At 37.7% G+C, this 25,547-nt stretch overlaps 1 long non-coding RNA gene across 2 annotated transcripts in view; it reads left to right on the top strand.

The window, feature by feature from the left end:
• Positions 1-822: 822 nt before the first annotated feature.
• The window catches only part of LOC143684275 (uncharacterized), a 59,112-nt gene continuing 34,387 nt past the window's right edge, over positions 823-25,547 (top strand). For both annotated transcript variants that reach the window (XR_013175949.1, XR_013175948.1), the window contains exons 1-2: positions 823-943; positions 1,331-1,436. This is a non-coding gene — a long non-coding RNA (uncharacterized LOC143684275). The remainder of the gene's footprint in view (positions 944-1,330; positions 1,437-25,547) is intronic.

Raw genomic sequence — 25,547 nt, 5'->3', positions numbered from 1 at the left:
TCCTAGTCTGATTTCCATTGCTCATTCGGACTATTCCTTTGTCTTAAGTATCCCATGGTCTCCCACACAAAAAAATAATAGTCATAAAGTGGCCAATGACTGATTGCGATATGTCAGATTTTTCTTCCTTCAGCCAGAATTTAAACAGATTTAAGTCTAATGCTATACACTCTTCTCTCCAGCCCCATAATGAAGTTTTTTCCCCATTCTTGGTTCCAGGCCACTCAATTTGTCTTGACATAGGCCTTAGTCACTTCTTGCCATCCATTCTCAATGCCCAAAGGAATTATTTAGTGGTAAGCATCACTTTAATGTTTGTTGGTTGTCAATATTTTCGAGTCCAGCTGGAAATTTTATCTTAGTATTTTTTTGCCAGTGACTTGCAGACGATTTGGAAAATCAATAGCTTATTTTCTCTCCAAGTAATTTGAAGCAGAACAGCACAAATAAAAAGCAATTTCACTAATGCCAGCGATTCAGGTATAGGTACATCAAGTACAATTTCAGGCGCATGTGTGTAGTCAGTGCCAAACTATGGCCAGTACTCTTTCTTCATTAACATTGTAGAAGAAATTATACCGGATTTGGAATCCAAAGAGATGGATAGATCTCTGCTCCTCTTCTCACTACCTATGTGACTTTGGCAAATCTCAAAATCTTTCTGAGCCTTCATTCCTTCATGCATAAAATAGAGTTTAGAACTCCAGTGGGTAGGTCATTTTTGTCTTAATGTCATCAATCCATTCCCACCCCATGTCATACTGGTAGGGCTCTCTGTTGTGATGCCATAACTCTGACTGCAACTAGACAAATGAAACTCTATAACCCAATCACATTCTCTTCTCCAAATCTGAATCTTGAATGGAGATAAACAAAATCTTCGATGAGCAAGTAAAGGAGCCGATTCACCTTAATTGATTCTGGGAGTTTCTGCTATTTTATTGTAGGTTTACTAAATGCCAGGCTCCACTCTGTGTGTTTTACATAAACTACCTAATTTAGTTCTCACAACAAGACTGTCTAAAACACTTGCTTATGAGATAGAGTATTATTGGCATAAAGTGGATTTCTCCAAAAGCAGAGCGTATGACATAAGTTTGTTTGTCTAGCAAGTAGTTTACTTGGGAGGTGATCCCAGGAAGCATGTGGTGTGGGAAGTGAGATAGGAATGGAGAAAAGCCTAAAAAAAGGTTATGTGAGTGATCCAGGTTCAGTTTTTTGATGTACAGTGTCAGTGATGACTCTCCAAGGATCCCAAATCATGAGCCAACCTCTTTATATGTTCTATATGAGTGGATTTTTATTTACATGACTTTCCTATTTATTATAGTATTGTGTGGAAATGACAAAGAGGGTGCTTTTCATGTCTGGGTCAGTATGGTGTGGCATGGAGGTGGCGTGGATGAAAACAGAAGCTCAGAAACACAGAAGACCCTGTAAGTCTTCCAGCTTTCATGGAAATTGTGGGGTGAACATTGAAATTTCACAGGCTATGGAAGGGGAGAGTTGAACTGAGAATGTGGAATTAGGGAAGGCTTGTTATTTTTCCAGATTTTCAAGATCAGGTAGACCCATGATTAAATTGAGTAGTATAAACGCAAAGCTTATTTTTCTACTTCTACTGAATTTTCATGATAACAATTTATCAAAATTTTGTTCCATAATAAATAATAACTTCTGGGCTTGAATTGATTCCCAAACATGCTTCACTATCAAGATCAACATTGGATATGAGTTTACCCTAAATATCAAAGAGCAAATGTTGTCTCCATTATTTATATTTTCTTCCTTATGATGCCACCTAGTAATGCATAGCTTTGGCAAGGGTTTGAGATGCTTCAAGTAGGAAATCTGAAGTATTAAATTCAACTTCTATTTTCTGTTTATATTACTGTTTACAAGATGGACCCCAATAAAAATGAAAACTGACTTCATTTTCTTTCCAAACACATATGCACAAAAGTTTTACTTAGCAAGCAGGCTGAATAAGTTCTGACTACATCATAACTTTTTCCACCAGCATCTTAAATCCAGGTTATTACTCTAAGTTGTTTATCTGGTACTTTGTACTGCTTAACGGTTGCTGCTGGCAGATTTAATATGTAAGTATAAGTCTTGCTTTGTGCTTGAATCCTTGAATAACCTGCAGATGGATAATAGTGAAGGCAGAGTTGATTTTGAGATAGTTGCCAGAAACACAGCTTCAGTGATATGAAATAACATACAAATTTTAAGGGTGTGATCAGGTTCTCAAACTTGTTTATCCATTAAAAAAAAGAGCATTATTCTCATCCATGCCAAGGAACTCACATACCTAGATCTAAAATATTATGTCCTTATTGGAAATAAAGGACAGGACTTGGTGAAGGCATATCAGCAAGCATGTATTGAACACCTGCTTTGGGCTACCAGAGTTGGGCACAAAACATGTGGGGCCAGATGTCATCTGGGGTAAGCTTAACTTTCAGAGCTAGGTATATTTGCTGATGCTCCCATTTTATCCTTAATGGAATATCTTCAATATACTCCTCTGAGTTCCTACATCTGCCAAAGAAGATTGGCTTGTCATTGTATATCTTTAGCACTCATTAACCTACATCGTGCCCCACGTTAACCTGCATTGGAGCACATTCCCATTAACACTTAAGAAACAAAAAAAAAAAGGCAAAAAAAAAAAGCCCAAAAAACCTCACAATGTATGTCTTCATGAAACCGATTTCATTTAGGATTTGGAATGACAAGTATTGGGATTACAGTGTAGCCATGGAAACAATTTCCTATGGAAAATTAGATATCCCTGTTCATAAAAATCTTTTATATTCTGCGTTACCAGGGATTATCCACCACTTCATTTCACATAATACTCCTGCCTCACACTGTATCCTGGTTCTTCTCTACCATTTACTTTTTCATTGATCCCCAGAGTTCTATTTGCCTCAGAAATTCAAAGCTTGCCTCTATCACTCATATATAATAGTGGCTCTTACACCTAATTTAAAGAAATTTTTTAAAATGATGATTCTTAGACCAAACCAAAGACCAATTAATCAGATCTATGATGGGATCCTGGAATCTGTACTTTGGACAAGTATCTTAGGTTGTTTTGCAGCTGTTGCACAGAATACAATATGAACAAGGATGCTGACAAATTTAGTTCTGACCACCTCATTCCCAACTTTGTTCAGCTGAACAGAAGTGTCCTTCTGCTTAAGGATCCACTTACTTCAGAAGGCAGATGAGGTTATGGAAAGCAAGGATATCCTCCTCCCCTTCCATGATATATAGAAAAACTTACTTCAAGAACCCATCTTGTTGAGGACAAGCAGCTAAGGGGTTCTTTGGGAAGTACAGGGATACTTTGGAGAACACTTTTGGTTTCAAAGCCTTCACCGTAGTTTGGGAGAGAGAGTAAGTGAATTCTGTGCCCATAATGCAGAGCAAGACATAGTCAATGCTGTTAAGTAACAAGGTGTAGTGGAAGGACAAGAAAGGGAGAAATTAATTTCCCTTGGGCAAAACTGGAGACTTCTTCAGCCGGGAGCAGCAGGTAATGGGCGGATGGGAACATTCCAGACCAAGTGGCCTACCTAAACAAAGGCCCTAGGGAAGGATTCCATGAGCATGTGCTGGGAATGGCGGGCAATTCAGTGGGCTGCACCTGTAGGTGGAATGAAAGCTGATGTTGGAAAGGGAGGCTTGGCATCATGTAGACAAAACTAAACTGTATCCTAGAAGCCATATTAGGTCTAGGACTTATGTTTAAAAATCTGCCATCAACATGGGATGTAGCATCTAGAAGAGCTTTTGGAAAGGATTTGGGAAATGTCAGAGAGAATTCTGAGCTGTTTAAGAGATATCGGTGGAGGCAGGGAAACAATACTTAAAGAATGGTTGGTAGGGATTGTCCCACGTAAGTATGAGAAGCTCAGGGTACCTGAAAATTAAGTTGAAAGAAATGTGCTTTAGGAAAACAATCGTGAAAGTGGCTATTAGAGCATGGAGATAACAAGGCTTAAATAGGTGCAAAAATATTTTTTTGAAAGAATCATACTCTCCAAAGAGCCACAAGTCTAAATTAAAAGAAGCTGTAACTGCCCAAAACTTAAAATGACCTTTGGGTCCCCAGTTTTCTGTGCACTGTTGGCAGCTCAGCAACCTATGAAGGTGTCATGTGCAATGCCCACTACAGATATGACCAAGGAGTATGATGGTTAAGGAAGGATATTCAGAGGGCTGGACCAAGAGCACTGAAAAGAAATCCATTAAGGAGCTACTCCCAGGGAGCAGAACTAGGGCTTAATCAAGGAACAACCTTACCTCTTTACCCCTAAGGAAGGGGTATTTGCACATTGCTTATGGTGGGATTTTAGAACTGCTGTGGATCCATGACAGCTCTGTGCCTCTCATTCTTCTTTCTGAATGAGAGTAATTATTTTGGCTTTTCTGTTCCTATTCCACCATTATGCTGAATGGTCCAATGTAAGGACTACCAGAAGATCCTGGGTTTTGAACCTGATGTCATGATTGGATGGGACCTTGGAATATTGTCTTTCTTAGGACCTTTGAGTATGCTCTGTAGGTAGTAACAGAGAGAAGAGAACATTTGTGATCCAAAGGACAGAATGTGGCAGATTGTATTATTGCTCCTAATGTGCACTCCCTCTTCCATAAGAGGTTTATATACCCCAGCCTGTGGCTGTGATTCGTAATATCTCTTTGCAAAGGGTGTGTTTACATCCATGACCTCTAGGACCCAGTGACTTGATTTGATCAACAGAATGTGAGCAGATGTAGTGTTTGCCACACAGGAGTAGAAGACTTCAAAGTCATCATGTTTCCCTCTGCCACAGAATTCACATTCCTAAATAGGACCCATATTTTTTTTTTTGGGGGGGGGGTGCATGGTCTGGGAATCGAACCCGGGTCTCCCACATGAAAAGCGGACATTCTAACCACTAAACTACGCGTGCACCTAGAACCCTTATCTTTATCCCATGTCCCAGATTGAGGAAACATGAAGAACAGAGATGGGGCGAGCTGCAGGAGATAACTTTATCTGCCAACAAGCAGCAAGTGCTTGTGGTTGGAAGCCACTAAGTTTTAGGAGACTGGTTGTTGCCAAAGCAAAGCTCAGTGTTGAAGAAATCTTTCATAAACGTTGTTTACCTTAAGTCTACTTTATCTGATATTTCTACAGCTACACGTGATTTTTTATGTGATTGCTGTTAGTTTTACCTATTGTATATTTATCTGTTATTTTCCTTTTTGACTTCTCAACCCATGTTTTAGACATGTCCTTTGTAGGTAGCTTTTAGCTGGAGCAGTGGTTCTCAAACTTGAGCATGCATCAGCATCACTCAGACAACTTGTTAAACCACAGGTCCTTGGAGTCCACCTCTATATGTTCTGATTCAGTAGGTCTGGGATGAGTTTAGGAATTTGTATTTCTAACAAGTTCTTAGGTGATACTGCTGCTGCTGATCCAAGGACTACACTGTAGCAATCACTCAAGGAATATTTCCTTTTTCTGTCTCTCTGATCTGACAATCTTTGCGTGAAACCTTTAATCCATTTTATCTGCTATAATTATGATTACATCTGCATCTATTTCCATTATATTTGAATTTATTTATTTTTATTGCTTATGCTTTTTATGTGGACCATCTTTCCTTTATTACTCTTTTCTTTCTTTTAGATTGATTTTTCTCATTTTGTTTCCCAGTAGCTTAGAAATTACACATCCTACCTCTCTCCTTCTATGGTTTCCTTGGAAATTGAAAATGAGAACTAACTTCTCTAACACGAAAGTTTATCACTATCTCTGTACATCTTCCAGACAAGGACTTTAAACACTATAAATCCAATTATTTCGTCCCCTCTTTTTGTTGTTATTCTTGTGTATAGTCTCTTTTAGAAAGTAAGCCTTCTTTGCTAATATTCCTCCTTGCTTCATAAAACTTCTATCTGGAATCATTCTCCTTCTGCCTGAAATACGTTCCCTAGAATTGCCTTGAGTGAGTCTGTTGGTGATAACCTCTTTTTGTTTGTTTATTTCTGAAAATGTATTGCTTTATATTGTTCTCATTATGAAAACTAGTTTTGTGGGGGATAGAAAATTATAGGCCAACTATTATTTTTCCCCAGAACATTGAAAATATGGTTTTGCTATCTTCTGGCTTTCATTGCTTTTGCTGTGAAGTAGGTAATTATTGCAGGGGAGAGGAAAAGGTAGAGTCCATTTTTTTTTTCACTAAGTAATTTTTTAAATCTTCTCTTAGTAGCATGGATTTATTTGAAATTATTCCATTTCAAATTTACTGGGCTTACTGACTGTGAAGATTTTTTGTCTACTTGAGTTCTAGAAAATTCTCTGGTAGTATTTCTTCAAACGTTTCCTCATCTTTATTGTCTTTCTATATTTCATTCTAGATGCATTTTTTTAGATATATCTCCTCATCGAAAATAATTTTCTCTTTAGCTGAATTTAATCTGCTGTTAAATTTATCCACCAACTTTTTAAGCTTTATAATTATATATGTATATTTTTACATGTCTACAAGTTCTACTTGGTTTTAGCAAATCTACCTGGGCATTTCTCTCTTCTTGCTCATATTTTCAATCTCATACATAAATTATTAAAAAGTGTTAAACATCCATTTCATATTCTGAGTTAGATAATTCCCATATCTGAAGTCTTTGGTGGTCTGGTTCTCTCTCTTGTCCCTAACTGGTTTTGTTTACTTTTTTATGGATTGTGGACTCAGACTCTTGGAATGTTTTCTGTAGAACTTCTTTGGGACCTGAGCTGAAGGGGGTCCCCGAGCCTACCCAGAGTACCATCCAGAGACCAGCAGCACTGCCTGCACCTGGGAGGCTGGCAGCCATGAAGACTCTCAGCCTCTCTCCAGACCCGAGTCAGAACCTGTTTTCATCATAAACCCATGCATATTAGAATTTGAGAAGAGCTTGTCTAGGGAGGGTTTGTGTTTTGTTTTATGGATTTTTGGTGTGTTTTTTTCTGCTGGGTACCTGGAGGTACACACCCCACATTTTATAAGAAATTCTCAGCCGGAGGCCTTTTTGGATCACACAGGTCAGGTTAATTTGGATCAGGATGCAAACTTGCGTGAGGGCTGGCTGTAAATTCTCATACACTTTCCCCCTTTCACCCACAGCCAAAGTTCAAGAGGGGAAATTTCCTTCCATTTCCCTTAGGAAGAGGGAGGTGGGGTAGATTTGCAACCACTTCCCCCTTACCCCCTTATACTTGGGGTGTCGTCCTCTGTGGTGCAGATTTGAGGGGAAGGGGGAAACCTCACCTAGTGTGGTGTGGACTGACCCTAAATGCCTGCATGCCATGAGGCCATGCCTGTCCACATTCCACATCACCTAAGCTCCGGTATGCTTTTTGGACAAAAACCCCTCCTCTGTTCTGCCCTGTTCCTGCCTTCACTAAGTTTTTTAAAAGAGTCTTTGCTTTCTTAGCTCAGTAATAAATCTGAACATGTGGTTTTAAATAGTTTTGAGCATTCATTTTTGGTTCTAGTGGGAAGGTCATTTAGGGTAGCCTGGCGTACTCCAGGAATCAGAAATCAAAACCCTGAGACTTTTATTTTCATCATCAGGGAGAATGCACACCTGGAGCACATATGCTGAAATGCTTAATTTGATGCAAAATTAGACCAAAAGAAATGCTTTTGACTCTTTCCTGTCATTTCATCCAAGGTTCTATCAGACCTCTATCTTGAACCATTATGCTGTTTCCCATATATTACCTCATTTAAGTCTCATATGACTACCTCTTAGGCATAACTATCATCCTCCCCATTGTAATGTGAGAAAATTGGAGCGCGAGAAGGATAGAGTTTTCTCAAATTCACCCATCTGAAAAGAACTAGGATTTGAACTCATGTTCATCTGGGCCCAGTGCTCGCCCTTCTAATTATGGTGCTGCTCCTGAACCACTCTACCCTTCCTTGCACCCAGTCCTCAAGCTCATATTCCATCTCTCCCACCTCCAGTACATCTTCAGTCTAAAACAACTCTTCCACCTTTGCGCTTCCCGCTGAAGAACTTGCAGAGGCTACTGAAAACTTACAGTGGCCTAAAACCCACTATACCATCAGACAGGGCCCAACTCCACATCGAACGCTTCCCTGAGGCCCCACCCCACTCCTCCAATCCTTCAAGGATCTCTCCTTTTTCCTACTGTACTTGTTGACCCAAAGTCTAGTCATCATTTATCCTTTAAAATGGCATATTAGCTTGATTTTCTGGTTAAATTTAAGGTGACATTAAGGCAAAAATCATGGGTTGGTTTCTTTTTTTTTTTTTTCAGGGGGGGTGTCATTGTGTTTTCCTCTTCTCCCTGGACCTTAGCACTAATGTGATACTTTAATAGCTTTTAAATAAATGCTCATCAATTGACCACAGGGAAAATCATATTTTATTCTATTTAATCTGTTTTTTGAAAATGGTGATTAGCAAAGAAAGCAGAATGATGAAAATCCTGGGATTGCAATTAAAGTAACTAAGGAGTGAAAAGATGCCAGGGTTATGAGCTATTTTTGTCCTTAGATGTTTACTCCAAACACTGCCTTGGTCGATACAGCTTATGCAATAGGTAATCTGAGAGATGATTAATTCCAGGTGGATCAAACCTTAATATCCTTTTGAGTATGATTCACTTCAATTTGCTGCATCATTACTTTTAGGGGGCAGCAAATGACACCAAACACTGTTCGCTCTTGAACATTCTGTCCAACTTCCCTCCCAAGTCGAAAACCATTTAGAAATAATTCAAGATAAAATTCAGTTAGTTAGCTAGTTACAGCATTCTCTCAGGATAGCATTAGCATTAATTAATGTTTGTGGACTGCTTTGAAAATCACTAATGCTATGGAAGTGCTGACTATTAATTTAGTAAAAGCAAAAGCCATGAAAGCTGAAATTTAAAGGCAGTTGCACATGGCTGGAAGTGTTTTAGTATTTAAATGAACCAGCCTGAAAAAAGTCTCTGCCATCCCAGGTTTGTAAACGAGGAGGGAAAGAAGACGGAAGTGGGGAGATTTCAAAGAGATTACCGAGGTAGAAATGAGTGGGAATGGTTGACTTAAAGAGGAAGGTAGCTGCTGTCAGGGATAATCCAAAATCATGACAGTCAATCTGGAGTTTCTCCCTTGTGCTGGTGAGTGGCAGTGACTGGGGAAGGTGGACACGAAAGAACAAGAAGAGAAAGAAAAAGAAGAGGGATGAAAACAAGAAAAAAGGAGAGGAAGAACAAAAGAAATGAAAAGGTGAAGGTCTCTTGAACTGACAACTAAAATGATAATGCTGATGATAGCAGTATTTCGCCATTACAAGTAAGTCTCAGCAGAAATCATCTCACAATAATGACTCCAAAATATAAACCAACTCTGGTGATGTCCCAGCTCTACAATCCTCTCTAATATTCTTCTCCATTTCTGGTCTACATATGAACCTGTGTGGACAAGTCTTGTGCCCACCCCCCTGCCCTGGGTCATCCGCCCCCTTTTGCATTCATCCTTAAACTTCCTGAGATGAGCTGGCAACCTGCGCCCCTCCTTATCTGCATCTTTCCGCTTCCACCAAGATCTCTCAAAGGACTGGTCCTGCTGCCTTCCACCAACTCCTGTGTGATTTTTAATTTCCTCTTCAGGACTGTCCTTGCTGTTCAACTTTTCCAATGAGCTCAGCAATACTGGGTCCTTGTGCCCATATATATACATATATATATATATATGTACTGCTCTGGTGGATGAGACCTACACGCTCTAAGAGGAGACACCATGCCGTGAGGGTTTATGAACCAGAGCACTTGTTCCTCAGGTAAAACTCTCTAATGATATTGGTTTGGTACTACTGGAAGGTAGCAGCATGATTTAAATGACCTTATATAGCAATGTGTGGTGTTATAGAAGGAGTCCTTACAGAAGAGATAAGGACTTGCCTGCCTGTCTTCCTTCCAGTTTTTTTTTTAATATGTATTTCTATTACTTGAAATTTGGAGAAATGGAGGAAAACATAAAAAAAATATTAATTATACCTCCTCATTCCACACCTTGGATTTAGTTATAGTGCCTGTCTTTTATTTATGCAGGTTTACCGTAAGTGAGATAACACTATATAAACAGTTTTTATCCTTTATTTTACATAATTTCATATTGAACACATTTTATTATTTTATAAAATATTTTCCTTTAATGTCTTTATAATGGCTATTTTAATAGTATGTCGTAGATATATCATAGTTTTCCCTTATAGTTGGGATTTTATTTTTAGTGTTCCCCAGTATCTGTCCTTACAAATAATGTTATGATAAATATCCTTGAGCAAAATTTTTGTCAAAATTTTTATTGAGTGGGCAAAGCCCATTTTCATCGAATTCATTCAGATTTTATGTTTTCTAAATTCTTACCACGGCTCTTTCTATAGGTTGTTAAATATATGCTGGAAAAAAAAGTTATCCTAATTGGGGTAACCTTGGGTCACATTTTAACAGCATTTGGATTCTGGCTCGAGATTTCAAAACCTATTTAAGGAGCAAAACAAAATGAATTTAACTCTTTTTAGGACGTTTATGAAATGCCCAAAATATGTCAGGTGCTGAGGATTCCAAGATGATGCTAGAGAAACCAAGATGAATAACACACAGCCCTTGCCTGGGAAAGTCTCCTGATCCTTCCTCTGGCCTGTGTAGGTAGGCTGACTGCAAAAATGGGCGCAGCTCTTCCCCTCCCTGTATTCTCATTCGGAGAGTATGACTTGAAGTCTTCCTGTCTGTTACGGATTAAATGGTATTTGCGCTCACCCCCAACCCCCAGCACAGATATGTAATATTCCTAACCCCCAGTACCTCATGATGTGAGCTTTTTTGAAAACAGGGCCACTGCAGTTGGAATTAGTAAATTAAGATGAGGTCATGTTAGACTAGGAGGCCCCTAATCCACATGACTGGTGTCCTTAGAGGACGAGAACACAGAGAGAGAAAGAAAAGGGCCAGGCGATGAGGGAGAAAGTGATTGAAGTGCTGCAGCCTTGAGCCAAGAAATTCTAAGGCTTGTCAGCAAACCACCAGAAGCTGGGAAGAGGCAAGAAAAATTCTCCGCTGTAGGTTTCAGAAAGAGCATGTCCCTGCCACACCTTCCTTTCTAGCCTCGGGAACTGTGAGACAATAAATTTCTCTTGTTTTCAGGAATCTGTTTTGTGGTACTTTTTACAGCAGCCACAAGAAATTAAGACACTCTTCCCCCACCCCCGATGTTCCCTGATGTTGAAACTTGCCTTGGCCATTGGAATGCAGCAGAAGCAATGGTGGGTCAGTTCCAGTCTGGGGCACAGGAAACTTGGCATACATTGTTTGCTGTCTTGAAACACTACCTCTTTCATGTAAACAAGCCAGGCTAACCTGCTGGAAGAGCAGGGGCCACAGAGAACAGAGGTGAAGTGACCTGTAGAAACCAACTTGGACAGAGAGATGAAAAAGTTTGAAAGATACTCTACCGAGATTTATGCATTTAGGATTGAAATATGACAATAGAGTCAGACATTAATAGGCAGTACTTCATAAAGACATTATAATATACACAGAATTATTTAGAGCTTTCTTATTGGTTTGCAAAGAAATAACTGTTTAACTCAAATATAAATGCCTCTATTTTGAAGATTAATATCACCAAACCTTGATTTCAAATGTGAAATTGTCCAAAAATTCGCATGGTTGCTTTGGGCTCGCAAATCTTGTATACCTTATCATTCCAATAGAGAATGTCGATGTTTCAAGAATCAAATTACTGCTGACTACAGCAAGATTTTGGCTGGACATTACTTTCTAAACATCCAGCTCAAAGGACAGTTAGTTTAAGGGAACTCGTCTGCAGTTTGCTGTTTCCTTGGAATCCCAATTGCATGGCTATGGAAGATTAGGTCTCCTTTCAAAATGAGATGTACATGAGCAATAATAATTGTCCGCAGAACCAGTATTTGTATATCTTGAAATCAACAATAAAGGGAGAAAGCTCAGAAGAATTACCCACATTAATGCATAAAAATTCAATAAAAAGATTTATACAAAGCTTTGTATATCTTCAAACCTACACAAAGATTAGTACAAAGATGTTTATATAGATTGTGAAATCAATAATAAAGGGGAAAATTCCCCCAAATGATGACCATTTTAATGTATTCTGCTTCAATGTCATTTTGAATGTCATCAAGAAAAGGAATCATGCTGCTTTCAAATGCCACAGGTAGAGTTTATTAAATGACTTCATCGATTATTCCTGGATTTCCTTGTCTTTGCTAACAAGATGAGAGATAATTCTGCCTTTCTCTTCTTTTTTATAAGAATATCCTTTTTCATCTCATATTGCTTTAAAGAAAGTATGACTCTTTCTCTGGAAAATCTCAGGCCATCTACCCAAAGTATCCAAGTCATTATCTTTAGAAATGTTTTAGGCTTAAGTTTTTAAAATAGTCCAAAAATACAATGTCACTTCATTTGTTAGGTTGAACCATATGAAATTACTGCTACTGTGGTCAAGAATTGTGGAATAATAACATTTTCATGTAATTTTGTATGTCTGGTTTCCTCTCCCCATACTTTAAAGAGACAATTCATGTTCACATATTCATTGTAATACCAATTAAGAAAATAGATTTTTATATGGCTAAGACTCTAAATTGTATTCTGATCCAATTCTTTATATTCTTTGGGCCACAAGAATTAGCAGTCTGTAATTTGCACGTGCAACCCAGCCTGCAATTAAACCAGTCTCTTCTGATTAATTCTTGTTATCAGCCACCAGGTGGCGCACTCCTTTATAGTTAGAGGGGGAGGGAATAAGACGCCTGAGTGGTTTTTCTAAATGTTTCGTTTGGAAAAATTAAACACTAGAATGACTTTAAATAATAATTGTAATAATAACCACATTCTTTTCAGATAAGTGCTTTGATTAAAAACTCATACGTATGGAGAATTTTGATGGAAAAGCTTGAATAACCCTCATGCCTGACTGTAACGCCAATTTTAATGGATAAATAATAAAGTTATAAGAATTTTGCTCAATAAATAGCTAGGGTGTGTCGCAGAAGAAAAAAAAAAAAACACAGCCCATGCATCCATTCGTTTGTGTTTCCTGTACAGCACCGTGAGAGGCGTTGTTTTTAATGATTACACAGGGGAACCAAAAATCCTAAGCTGCATTCAAAGTCATTAAGGAGATTTGGCCATGTTTGGCAGAACATTAGACAATTATGTATTTCATTGCTTCTCAATTTCCTGAAAACCTGCAAACTGCTGATGCCTACAGGATGATGGTATACAGAATTTATTTCAATATGGGCTTACCAAAACTTTATGTTTAGTGTTGTTCTGAATAACGAGAAAGTCTCCTGTAAAGAGATTTTGTAATATCTCACCTGTTTTGCATGATAAATTAGATCCTTGTTTTCTCTCAAAGTAGGATCACGATTAAGAGATGGGTTGACTCAACCTATCAGAATCAGCAGCTTATAAAGCTCCTCATACTTATTAACTAATATGGCATCTGAAATGGGTGGAACTGTGTTTCCCAAAAATATATGTCCGTGTCCTAAACCTTGGTCCCGTGAATGTGACTCTATTTGGAAACAGGGTCTTTAAAATTATGGTTAGTTAAGATGAGTCCAAACTGGATTTGAATTCAGCCCTAATACAATACGACCGGTGCCTTTATAAAGAACTGGACACAGACAAGCAGATACAAGGGAGAACATCCTGTGATGACTGAGATAGAGGTTTAAGCCCAAGGATTGGGCTTGCTACCAGATCTGGGCAAACTGCGAGAAAGGAAAAGGCAAGAAAGAATTCTCCCTACAGATTTCTAGTGTCCAGGGCAGAAAAACGACCAATTTCTGTAGTTTAAAGCAATATAGTTTGTGGTACCTTGTTATGGCAACCTTAGAAACTCCAAAAGTGTTTCTTAACCTGCTCTGCAGCAGACTGGACAGTTCTTCGTATATTCAGCAAAGAGTATCATTTAAGGAAAGTCCTCCACTGAATACTCTGAGACAGAGGTTCAACAGCAAGTAAGCACAACTGACAGGCAAGTTCCAGGCACTCAGCAGAAATTAGTACTAAGCCCATTATTTCGTCTAAACATAACATTATTGATCGTAGTTGAAATAGTCTTTTTTCCAAACTTCAATAAGAGTTGGGAAAAAAGATAGGAATTGAACATATCAAAGGCTCATCAGCCAAAACCTGACACTTCCATTCTGAACCCAGAATTAAGCAGTGTACTTGTATGAAGTTGTTCATTCTTTATTTCCTGAGCAGTAAATCCTCTCGAGCAATAATGTATTCTTTGAAGAATATCTAAATATGTCAGAAGTGTAAGTGGACCTAGCCTGAAAGAAGCTTTACAAACTTATGCACACTCCAAATCTCCACGATGAAGACAAGAGAGATTATAAAACAATTACAAAGGAATCACCAACTGGAGAATTAGTCAGCTGATATCAAGTTAGCACAAAACCTCCAAGAAAGAAATATTGACATGTTCCCCAGTCCAGTGATACTCACCCTGGTGTTCGCAGACTCACACTACTGCAAGAACTGTTTCTTAAATGTCTCTACAGATATTAGTACAGAAATTGAAAAGACATATTTGTAAATTTGCATGACAATTTGACAGAATCATTTTATAACTATGAATCTTTCATTTTGTTTCCTTAAAAGTACCAGGGAAAAGTCATTTCCTTACCTCCTATGGGAGTTCATTTTAGTGCCCTCAATATTAAGAAACCCAGCCTTCCAGCTAGCAGAAATCCACAGGGTGCATTCATGCACTGTAATGTCACTGACAGGCATGGGGATGAGCCACCATATTGGTTCTAGTCCATTCTCCCATACTGAGATCATTAATAAATGATGGCCTCAATTTTCTACCCCATCTTCCCTCCCACCCTTCTACTCTCTTTTTGCAAATGAGGAAGATACAGACAGAGAAAGCAGGGTTGATTGTTTTCTGCCTGGGTTTAAATTTTAACATAGTTGAGAGTAATAAATGTCAACCACACAATTTATTTTTCTTTGTTTTTTTTTTTTTGGTAGCAAACATGAGGCTGGAATCAGAATTGCTTTATGCAGAGCCCACAAGTGTTTCCCACACATTTGGATGAGATGCACTCTTGTAAACAGGTCAGAAGAGGGGCTGGCCCCTGTACCTGAGGCAGAAAGAGTGCTTCTTAAAATTTGCTATTGCCATCACCTTGTCCTTCAGTCTAGCCATTTAAGGGCTCTCACCACTTCACTACTAGTGGAATCTTTTCGGTTGGGCAGCGGCTCTAATTATGCCCCAATTAACCTTAATTAAGACAGTTCTAGTGTAACAGCACACCCAGAGAATTCACTAAACAAACAGCTTGACAAACACTGTCATTTAAAATCCATTCCGAACATGTCACTTTCGTAATTAGGAAGTCGGGTTGTGAAGAGTGTATGCACAGACATTATTTTGGAAATTGGAGAGGAGAACGTGGGGGCCAGCTCCTCTTCACACTCCTTTAATGCATCAGTTACAGTGGAACATGCTGACACGGGTAAATCCCATCGGGCAGTGAAGCCACATTTGCTGCAGGTAGGAAGTAAAATGGTATCACATTGCTGAAGTTGGTTTCATTTTTCAAGGAAAGATGAGAAAATGAAAGGAAGCATTTTGTGGAACTAATGAAAGGACTTAAGATTGATCTTTTTCCTGTTTGCATTAAGCTGAAAGTTGCGTATACACTGTAAATTTAATAGAACGTGCTGACAACTGGTGTTTTCAATATTCTTGACATCTTATAATATTGGGTCCTATTTCTAAAAAAGGACATATTTCCATTCATTCACGTCATCATTCATGATATTCAAGAGTTCTAATGTTTTATTTAATGGCTACCTATTACTTATTAAGTATTTTATATTTCTGTTGCTTTTGTACTTTCTGTTAATATATATCATTTTATCTCAGTTATTATTTTAATGAGAAATCTATCATACAAAACGTGCATGATATGGGGTGGTGCAATGGTGGCTCAGTGGCAGAATTCTTGCCTGCCGTGTCAGAGACCCGGGTTTGATTCCCGGAGCCTGCCCATGCTAAAAAAAAATAAAAAATTTGAGAAAAAACTGTGCATAATATGTAGGACTACAAAAAGGAATGGTGCACAGCATCCAGTTTAAGTAAAAGAACAATTCATACTAAATTTAATCCCCCTGTGTTCCCCTAGTCACATCCCTCTTCCTCCCTCCACCCCAGAGATACCTTCTCCTAAAATTTTATTACTCATTTTCTTTATTATCTTCAGCGTTCTCACGCCTGTGTGTAGTAAGACTAAACCTAAACTAGTTTTGCATAGTTTTGACATTTATATAAATGGAATCATAGTGGAATATTCTTCTATGATTTAATTTTTTTTCCGTCAACATCATATTTTCAACATTCGCTCAGGTGTACGTGTGTAACTCAACTTCCTTCATTTGCGATGCTATAAGGTATTCTGTTATATGACTATACTGCAAAAATATAATTTCCCGCACTAACGATGTTGAGTGGGGTGTGTGGCAGGCAGAATTCTAGGATGGCCCCAGAGATTCCCAGCATCTGGTATGCACACGCCTTTTGCTGGTTGTTCAGTCAAACACTAATCTAGGTGCTACTGTAAAAGGACATTTGCAGATGTAGTTAAAACCCCCAATCAATTGTCTTTAAAAGGAGATTATCATGAAAAGGACTGACCATAAATAAGAAGTTGGAGACGTTTGAAGCATGAAAGGGTCTATGGAGAGAAAAGTACTGCAGCAGTGTCTAGAGCTGAGAGCAGTTCCAGACAACAAACAGCAAGAAGCCAGGGATCTCGGTCCTGCAACTGAAAGGAAGTGAATTGTAAACAGTCACCACCAGAGCTCAGAAGAGAACCCCCCCAAGTTCCAGAAAAGAGCAGAGAAGACATGTTGATTTCAGCCTTGTAAGACTCTGAGCAGAGAATTCAGCTAGGCTGAGTTCAGACTTCTGATCTACAGAAATTGTGAGATAATAACTGAGCATTATTTTAAACTGCTTAACCTGTGGTCATTTGTTATGCAGCAGTAGAAAACTAATACAGGTTATTTGCAGTATTTCGCTATGATAGACTATGCGTCTCTGTACATTTTTATGCATGTTCCCTGGTGCATGTGTGCAGTAGTTTAGGGCACATACCTAGGAATAGAATACAACTGCACAATTACATTATTGGATAATGTCAAATTATTTTCCCAAGTAATTTCAATTTATACTTCCAGCAGTAATCATGAAAATTTCCTTTTCATCATGCCCTTTGCCAAACATGGTACTGGCAGGACTTAAATGTTTCCTAAACTTGTGCTTGTAGAATTGAATTTAATTTTAAAAGTTTCATTGTTTAAATTAGCAGGTTTCTGAATTACTATTAACACTGCATATCTTTTCTGTGGTTCTGTGCCATTTGTGTTTCTTCCCCCGTGAAATGTTTTTTCAAAGGTCTTTTTGTTACTGATTCACCGGAAACACACACACACACGCATGCACACACACATATATAATTTGAATATTAATCCTGCATTTGCTTACTGTGTTGTGGAAAGCATCTTCCAGTTTATAATCTACATTTTCACTTTTAACTTAAACAGAAAGTTCTTGATTTTAATGTAAGTCAGTTTGTCAATCTTTTCCTTTATAGTTTACATTCTTGATGTCTAGTTTAATAAATCTTTTTCTTCCCCACATCAAGAACCCTTTTTCTTATATGGATTTCTAAGCATTTTAATGTTCTGTCTTGCACATTTAAAATCTTACTTCACCTGCAATTGACTTTTGGATATAGTGTGAGGTAGGAACCTATTGTCAATGTTCTTATTTCTCTGGCCAAATTTTAATGTAATGTATCATTTACTGGATGGTCAGTCACTTTCCCAATAATTCTAATGAGCCATATCAGCTTTCCAAATCAATGGCTCTGCTTCAAGAGCTCTGTGCTGTACCTCTGATCGACTACTTGGTTATTCCTAGGACAATACTCACCTCTTTTACGTACAAACTTATAGTGCAAATTGTGTTCATGAATCTTTTGAGTCTTTTACTATTCCATTACACATTTTAGAATAAGCTTGTCAAATTTCATTGGAAAATGATATTAATTTCAATTAAATTGACTCCGTAGATCAATTTGGAAACAAATAGACTCATCTATAAGCTAAAGAGTCTTTCTATTCATGAAAATGGCATGTCAATCTATTTCATTTTTATTTAATGTCGTTTTACTATAGTTTTATAATCATCTACATAAAAATCATCTACACCTTCTGTGAAATGTTTGTTCTATATACCATATACATTTTTTGATTGTGTTTTTCTAATTGCTATTTTCTAATAGCAATTAGATGTGTGGAAAATTAAACTGACTTTTTGGCCTATTGGTCTTATATTCAGAAAAGTTCCTAAACTCTTTTATTAAATCTCATAGTTTTGGGTAGCTTCTCTTAGACTTACATAATCACATCTTGGGAAGATTATGAAAATTTGGTTTCATCCTTTCTATTCTTTCTATTTCTGATTTTTTCCCTAGTATTATAAACACTGGCTGGACCTCTAGCACATGGTTGAACAGAAAACAGAAATGTCAGCATCCTTGCTATGCTCCTAATTTTAAAGACCATACTTTTTCAATACCTCATGATTAAAAATATAATTTGTTTGTTTCCTTTTTGAATGGAAATCCTTTATCAGTTAAAAAATTATCTTCTCTATTCTTAAGAGGCCTTCTGTTTGTCTTTTATAATACACTTATTGAATATTATTGAAAGTTTATTTTTTTTCTGTATCTATTGTCATTGTTATTTAAAAAATTGGTTACTTTTTTCTTTTGTTTCAAACTGCTAAGTGGTGACTTATACAACATAACCATTGTATATGTGCGTATACTTTGTCATAGTGTATGTGTATGATTTTTGCTGTTGATTTGGGAGGGAATTTCATTCTCGTTCATGAGGGACTGAACTTTAATTTTCCTTTCTCTTATTGTCTTTCTGATTTGGTTATTGAGATTATACCAGCCTCAAGGCATGAGTTTCAAAGTATTCTCTTTTTCTAATCTTTTGAAACGTTTTCTTAAATTTAGAGTGATCAATTCCTTGAGTATTTGGTAAAAAAAAAAAAAAAAAGAACTTTCCTTTAAATATAAGTAGCATGAGAATAAGGCAACTCAAATTTTACACTTCCTGGAGTCATTAATATTTCTAGGAATTTTGTTTCATTTCACAAAATTTTCCAATTTATTGACACATATTTCTCCATAGCTGTTTCTATTTTCATTTATTTTCCACATATGTAGGACTACACCTTTTGCATTTATATTGTTCATTTGTGCCCTTTCTTCTTCATATATCCTGTAATAGGGTTTTCAATTTTTAAAGTCTTTTCAAAGAAATAAAATTTGAGGCCATTTATGTCATTTAAGGTATATATATATATATTTTTACTAATTCTGGCTCTTATCTTTATTCTACATTTCTTTCCATGACTTTTGGGCTTATAATGCCTTATTTTTATTTAGTTACTTTTATTTAATATTTGTTTATCACTTTTTTCTTAAGTTGAAATCCTAGCTCACTAATATTCACAGTTCCTTCTTTCCTGGCATAAACCTATTGTTTCCCCTCCAAGAACCATTACTTGTGTCACATAAATTTAATTAGCAGCATTTGTATTATTATTTAATACTAATAAATTATTAAATATAAATATAGAGCTTTGCTTAGTCTAGGCAAGCATGTGAACTTTATTTTCCTGTTTCAAAAGGGGATTTTCCATTGTTCTACTTTTTGCATAAAATGGTTTTGTTTCAAGGGTTAACTTTCTATTTGAGACGAATAGGTCTCAAGTCAGCCAGTCTATGAAGGAAATTTCTGGTTGGTCTTTCGGCCCCATGGCTAATGATTTACATTTATTCCATATTCATTTCTAAGTTCAGTAATCTTCCTAACTTCCTGAGATACCCAGCATAGTTACTACTTCTGGACTAAGAAAGTGTTGATCTTACCTTGACCATTATTTCTTGGACTGTGTTCCACTGTCAGTCCATTAGTTAATCTAAAGCCTTTGAATTCTGTCTCCATGAACCTAAGAGCATTTATTTTATTCCTGAGCTTTATCATCTGAAAGTGGTGTCTCCCAGACAAAGTGATCTGACATCACTGTAGGAAACAACAGACCTCCCACCCCATTTGCCATGTCTGCCTGACAGGGATTTAACAGGTTTCATGAACATCAAAGTCTGTACAAGGCTGGGGGAAAGGCTTATAATGCTTTTTAAATCCTTTATCTTTATTTTACAAATTGGCAATGTATGCTTATTCATTACATGCAACTTGCATCCAAATTCCTGCTGTTCAAGCAGAAAAATGTCTTTCATCAATTTTAAATTCTGCAAATATTTCCCGATCCTCTACGTTTGGTAAGATTGAGCAGCCATTTAGGAAAGCAGAATAATCCCCCCTGATATGTGGACCCAGGCAAATTATTTTGACTTTGAGTAACAGAAAAACAACTGTAGAACCTAAACATAAAAAGGGAACTTATAGCATATTAATTATTAGGAAAATACAGGGGTTTTCATGGACTCAGTGACCTAGTGAATCTGAGGAAGGTCTAGAACCACAAGTTGGAAACAACCTGTTGGCTGTTATAGCCTGACAAGTTGCCCTAAATCCCAATTATGAAGTTTCAAAAGAAAGAAAATCTATTGAGCCCAACCTGGGACAGATGTCTACTCATCATCTAATCAATTATGGCAATAGAATACTAACCCTGACTATTAAAAGTACATTGGGAACTGTTCTAGTTTGCTGGCTGCTGGAATGCAACACACCATAGACAGACTGGCTTTTAATAAAAGGGGATTTATTTCATTAGTTCTTCAGAGGAAAGGCAGCTAACTTTCATCTGAGGTTCTTTCTTATGTGGGAAGGCACAGGGTGATCTCTACTGGCCTTCTCTCCAAGCCTCTGGGTTTCAACAACTGTTCCCGGGGTGATTCCTTTCTGCATCTCCAAAGGCCTGGGCTGAGCTGAGATGCGGTGTGCTGAGTTGCTTGAGCTGTGCTAAGTCTCTCATTTAAGCACCAGCCAATTAAGTCAAATATCACTCATTGCAGCAGGCACACCTCCAAGCCGACTGCAGATGTAATCAGCAACAGATAAGGTTCACGTACCATTGGCTCATGTCCACAGCAACAGAAATAGGTGCCTTCACCTGGCCAAGTTGACAACTGAGTCTACCTACCACAGGAACCCATTGCTTTACTGGGAAGAGCAATTCTTGATGCGAAAGAGATAGCTATTCTATAAAGAGAAGAATCTATTCTGCACTAAAAGCTCGGGAATTTCCCTCAGAATCTGAAGAAAAGGCGAAAAACTAAAAAGGATAGGGGAGAATATAAATTAATAATTACCGAAGAGAGTTAAGGGTGGAAATTTTGTGTTCCTTTAAAAATGAGAGGAAAAGAAAAAAGAAACACATTACAATTCAAATCAAATTACTTTAAAATCCTGAGCTTAATTAAGATTTCACCTAGGAAACAATGTCAAAATATTCTAACATATACCCGTGAACATCTTAAACGTAAAGAAATAATAGATGAATAACTCAAGTATTCATGGGAAACAATCCCAAAGGTGAAAGATGCTACATATAAATGGGGAAATTAGGCTGGCCTTAGCTTCCTTCTATGAAATTTAAATGCCAGAACAGTTCTAAACAACACCTAGAGATTTTGAGTAGAAAAATTGAGACACCCCCCCCCACCCCATAATTTAAAACAAACCAAATTTTCTTTCGTATACATAAAGGAAAGAAAAGTCCTCTCCTCCATTGCTAGTGGGGAAGTGTTCTCCTGCCCACTGAGAGGACCTACTCCTCCCTTGGCCTGTAAAGCTCTCACTGACCCCCTCCCCCCTCCCCTGGTGACTCCTGTCTGCTCAGCATCCTTCAGAATGTTCTCAATAGCAATTCCTTCCTTGGGCCCTCAAACTAAAGCACGTTGCCATGTTGTTGTCCCTCTCACAGAACAAAATTATTTTCATTCAGAGCACATTTCAGAATTCATATTTATGTGTTTGGTTGTGTTCACTGTTAAGTGTCAATTTCCACCTTAGGTCACAAGGCTCACAAGAGCAAGCACCGTACAGTGTCTGGTACATCACAGCCCTTCCATTGCTGTGGGAGGACGGAAGGAAAGTGGAGGAGTGGAGACAGAGGGAAGGGAAGGGGGAGGGGATAAAGAAAGAAATTAGAAAGATGGAAAGGACCAGGGAAGAATGGAAAGAAGAGAAGGGAAGCAAAGGGAAGGGATGGGTAGGGAACAGCAGGCAAGGAAGTCGTAAATGAAAAACTGAGTTAAGATTTAACCAAGCAAACATGCAATTATGCTTTAATAAATATTATAAATATAGCTACAAAATGAACATCTGTGCAATTACGCATGGAAAATATGGAAGATGACAATATAATATAAGATTCAGGTAATAGTCAAAGATTTTGTCAACAAAAACTGTGGATGGGAAATGAAAAGATAGATGGAGATAAACAGATTCTTAGTCCTTATTCTTACTCGTGGGAAACAAGCAGAACTGTATTTTCCTTAACTATGATGATAACTATGTTTATAAAGTAAAAGATAAACAAGTGGGAATAAAAAACAAGGCACCAGACATTTTTACAAAGGAAAACTCAATCCATATGGCACTCTAGAAGATGAAGTAGACAATATTAAATTATTTTTAAAAACTATAGAAGAAGACAGAAGCAAGGATACCATACGATTGGTACTACAAATGTTAATGTATGAATTTGCCAAATCATTAAAAGAGAGTAGAACTAAACAATCAGATTAAAGACCTATCTTCAAATTTTTTGTTTTCTTCCAGGTTATGTCTAAGTTTGTATTAAAACCCCAACTCTGAAAACACTGCGTATGAAATGCTTTCCAATTCCAGGGAGAGGCCAAGAATCGCTAAGCTGATCAAATCCTGCAATCCTCAGCAACCATTGCCTTCACCCCAACCAATTCATATAAAAATTAGACTAGAAACTTAAGAGACTCATTGAAGAAGCCTAGTGATTGCTGATGAAGGGAATTTGAGTTGGGAGTTGCCCACCTGACTTGGATTGGTAGTAGGAAGGAAGAGAAAAGCAGGCAACAGAGTGCAGGGTGCTGGGTGCAGGATCTGAGATGGGGGCCTTAACACTGAGGAACTGTGGTGGCGTGGAAAGCAAAACCCAGAAGTGGTTACTTGGGGCCACTTCACCCCATTGCGAAGTGAGCTGGAGCAAATGTGCCACTTTAAGGAAGCTCTTACTTGCTGGTGTAGTTTTCCATCTAAGGCTGAAGTTAAACAGACATAATATGAAGTCCGATTTTTGAAGGGAACTTCCTACCTGCACAGGTTGTTAACCCCATCGTCTGTTGGGGAAGAGGGTACTATAGTGTCGCACGGAAGGCGACATGATATTTGTGGCCACTTAATTTATAGGTTCAGATTCATGGACAACACAGGCTTCAGTGATTTAAAAACAGATTTTATTAGGGAAGTAATCAAAAGAAAATAATTAAAAGAAAGTAATTAAAAGAGCTGTCAAAAATAAGGCATAGTTACATCACCAGATAAGATGGCACCAACACCTGAAGAGATGTGCCTGAAGGGAAGTCTTGGAAGCAGAAGCCAAAGTCTCATTAGTAAAAATCCGTAACAGAGCACTCTTTTCCCAGATAAGATTCTGATGAGACACTTTCTCTTTCTCGTAAGATTCTCCTCTCTCCTTCTTCTTCTACTCTTCTAACTGCTTGCATGCAGTTTTTATGATAATTTTACACAATAGTGATCGAATTTCAATTAGTTTATGTGACCAGACCCAATTTGGTCTAGGGAGCTTCCTGGGACCTAGATATCTTTATCAAAGTACACCTCCTTCCCGGAGGGTGGCCATTCCTCCCAGCTGGCATGCACATTTCAACTGTTTCTTACTATGGTCATGGTAACATCAGTTGAACAGAACAGACTCTACAAATGCATCTTTCCTTTACATATAGCTGTGCTTGTACGTGTCTTAAAGTATGGACCACAGAGGGTTGTCCACACCTGGCAGTTCATATGGGATTAGGTGAAGACTCAAGGCACAAGCAGCATCCCTATGCTAGGACATCCATGGGTGCTGTGCTCACAATTGTTAACGGTAGTTCCAACGTCCATAGTGAGAGATGAGCAACTAATATGGCTCTTCTACCTGGGAGACAAAGGATGGTGATTTGGTTTCCATGCAGCTCTCAGCACTGGGCACTAACAAGGTGTGACTTTTTCCAGATGCTAGTTCCTTGCACTCCTTGTAGATCACTAGGGTCAGCACTCTCACCCCATGTTTCTCTAACCCCATGCTCATCTTGCACCACACCTCTGAACCCAGACAGTGCTCATCTAATGTGGCTTTTCTTGAGTTTTATTTCTTCAGAACTTAAAAATCTTCCCCTCTTCCTCACACATTCTAGCATACCATATATCATAAATTCAGTGTTTATAATTCCTATCCATGTTTTCAATATTTCAGTAACTGTTTATCTTTTTATCCATGAATATTATATTTAGTATGTGGAACAAAGTAAAACAGAACCAGAAAGTAGATAAATATCAGAAGATCTGTTACCAATCAATAAGGAAACAATTATACCTAATGGAACAATGTTTTACATGTTGTTTAAATCATCTCTTTGCATTCAAATTTTTTGTCAGCTTAATCTATATTTTTCAGAGTCCTGTTAAAATCTCCAATGGTTCTGTGTTTATTAATTTCTCCCTGTAATTCTGTAAATTTTACCTTTATTAACTTCTAGGATATGTTGTTGAGAGCCTACAAGTTCATGATTAGAAAAGCTTTCCATTGACTTGTCCTATTTTTCATGATTGTGTCCCTTTTAATCGAGTAATGTTATTTGGTTTAAATTTTATTTTGCAGATACTGTTGTTTTTACAACACGTTTTGCTCAGTTTTTACTTCTTCATGACTTTATTGTGAGTCTTTCTATGTGGTTTTGTTTTAAGTACTTTTTTGGGGTCTTTTGGAAGCAGCCTATAGATGGATATTTTAAACCCAGTTTTATTAAACTCTGATTTTTAATGAGTGAGTTTAACCCATTTACATTTTTCTGAGAGTCTAGTGGGTTTTATCTCTATAATCTTATTTTGTGGTTTTAGATGACCAAACATTTTCACTTTATTGCTTTTATTCCCTTTCCTCGCCTTCTTTTGCCTTGATAAAATAAAGTCCTCATCCTTTTTATTTGATTTTGTGATAAACTGATTTGCTGTTTGCTTGTTTTTAGTTTCAGAGTTTCCTCACTTGACCTCCAGGTCCCCAGTCTGTAGCCAGATCCTATTCTGGCTGCCATGTTGGGAACACTGTGGACCGAGGCTCAGAACAGTGGTCCAGACGGTA

The sequence above is a fragment of the Tamandua tetradactyla genome, chromosome 1 (genome assembly GCF_023851605.1).
Source record: "Tamandua tetradactyla isolate mTamTet1 chromosome 1, mTamTet1.pri, whole genome shotgun sequence".
NCBI lineage: Eukaryota > Metazoa > Chordata > Mammalia > Pilosa > Myrmecophagidae > Tamandua > Tamandua tetradactyla.
This window is presented reverse-complemented; position numbering and strand designations above follow the sequence as displayed.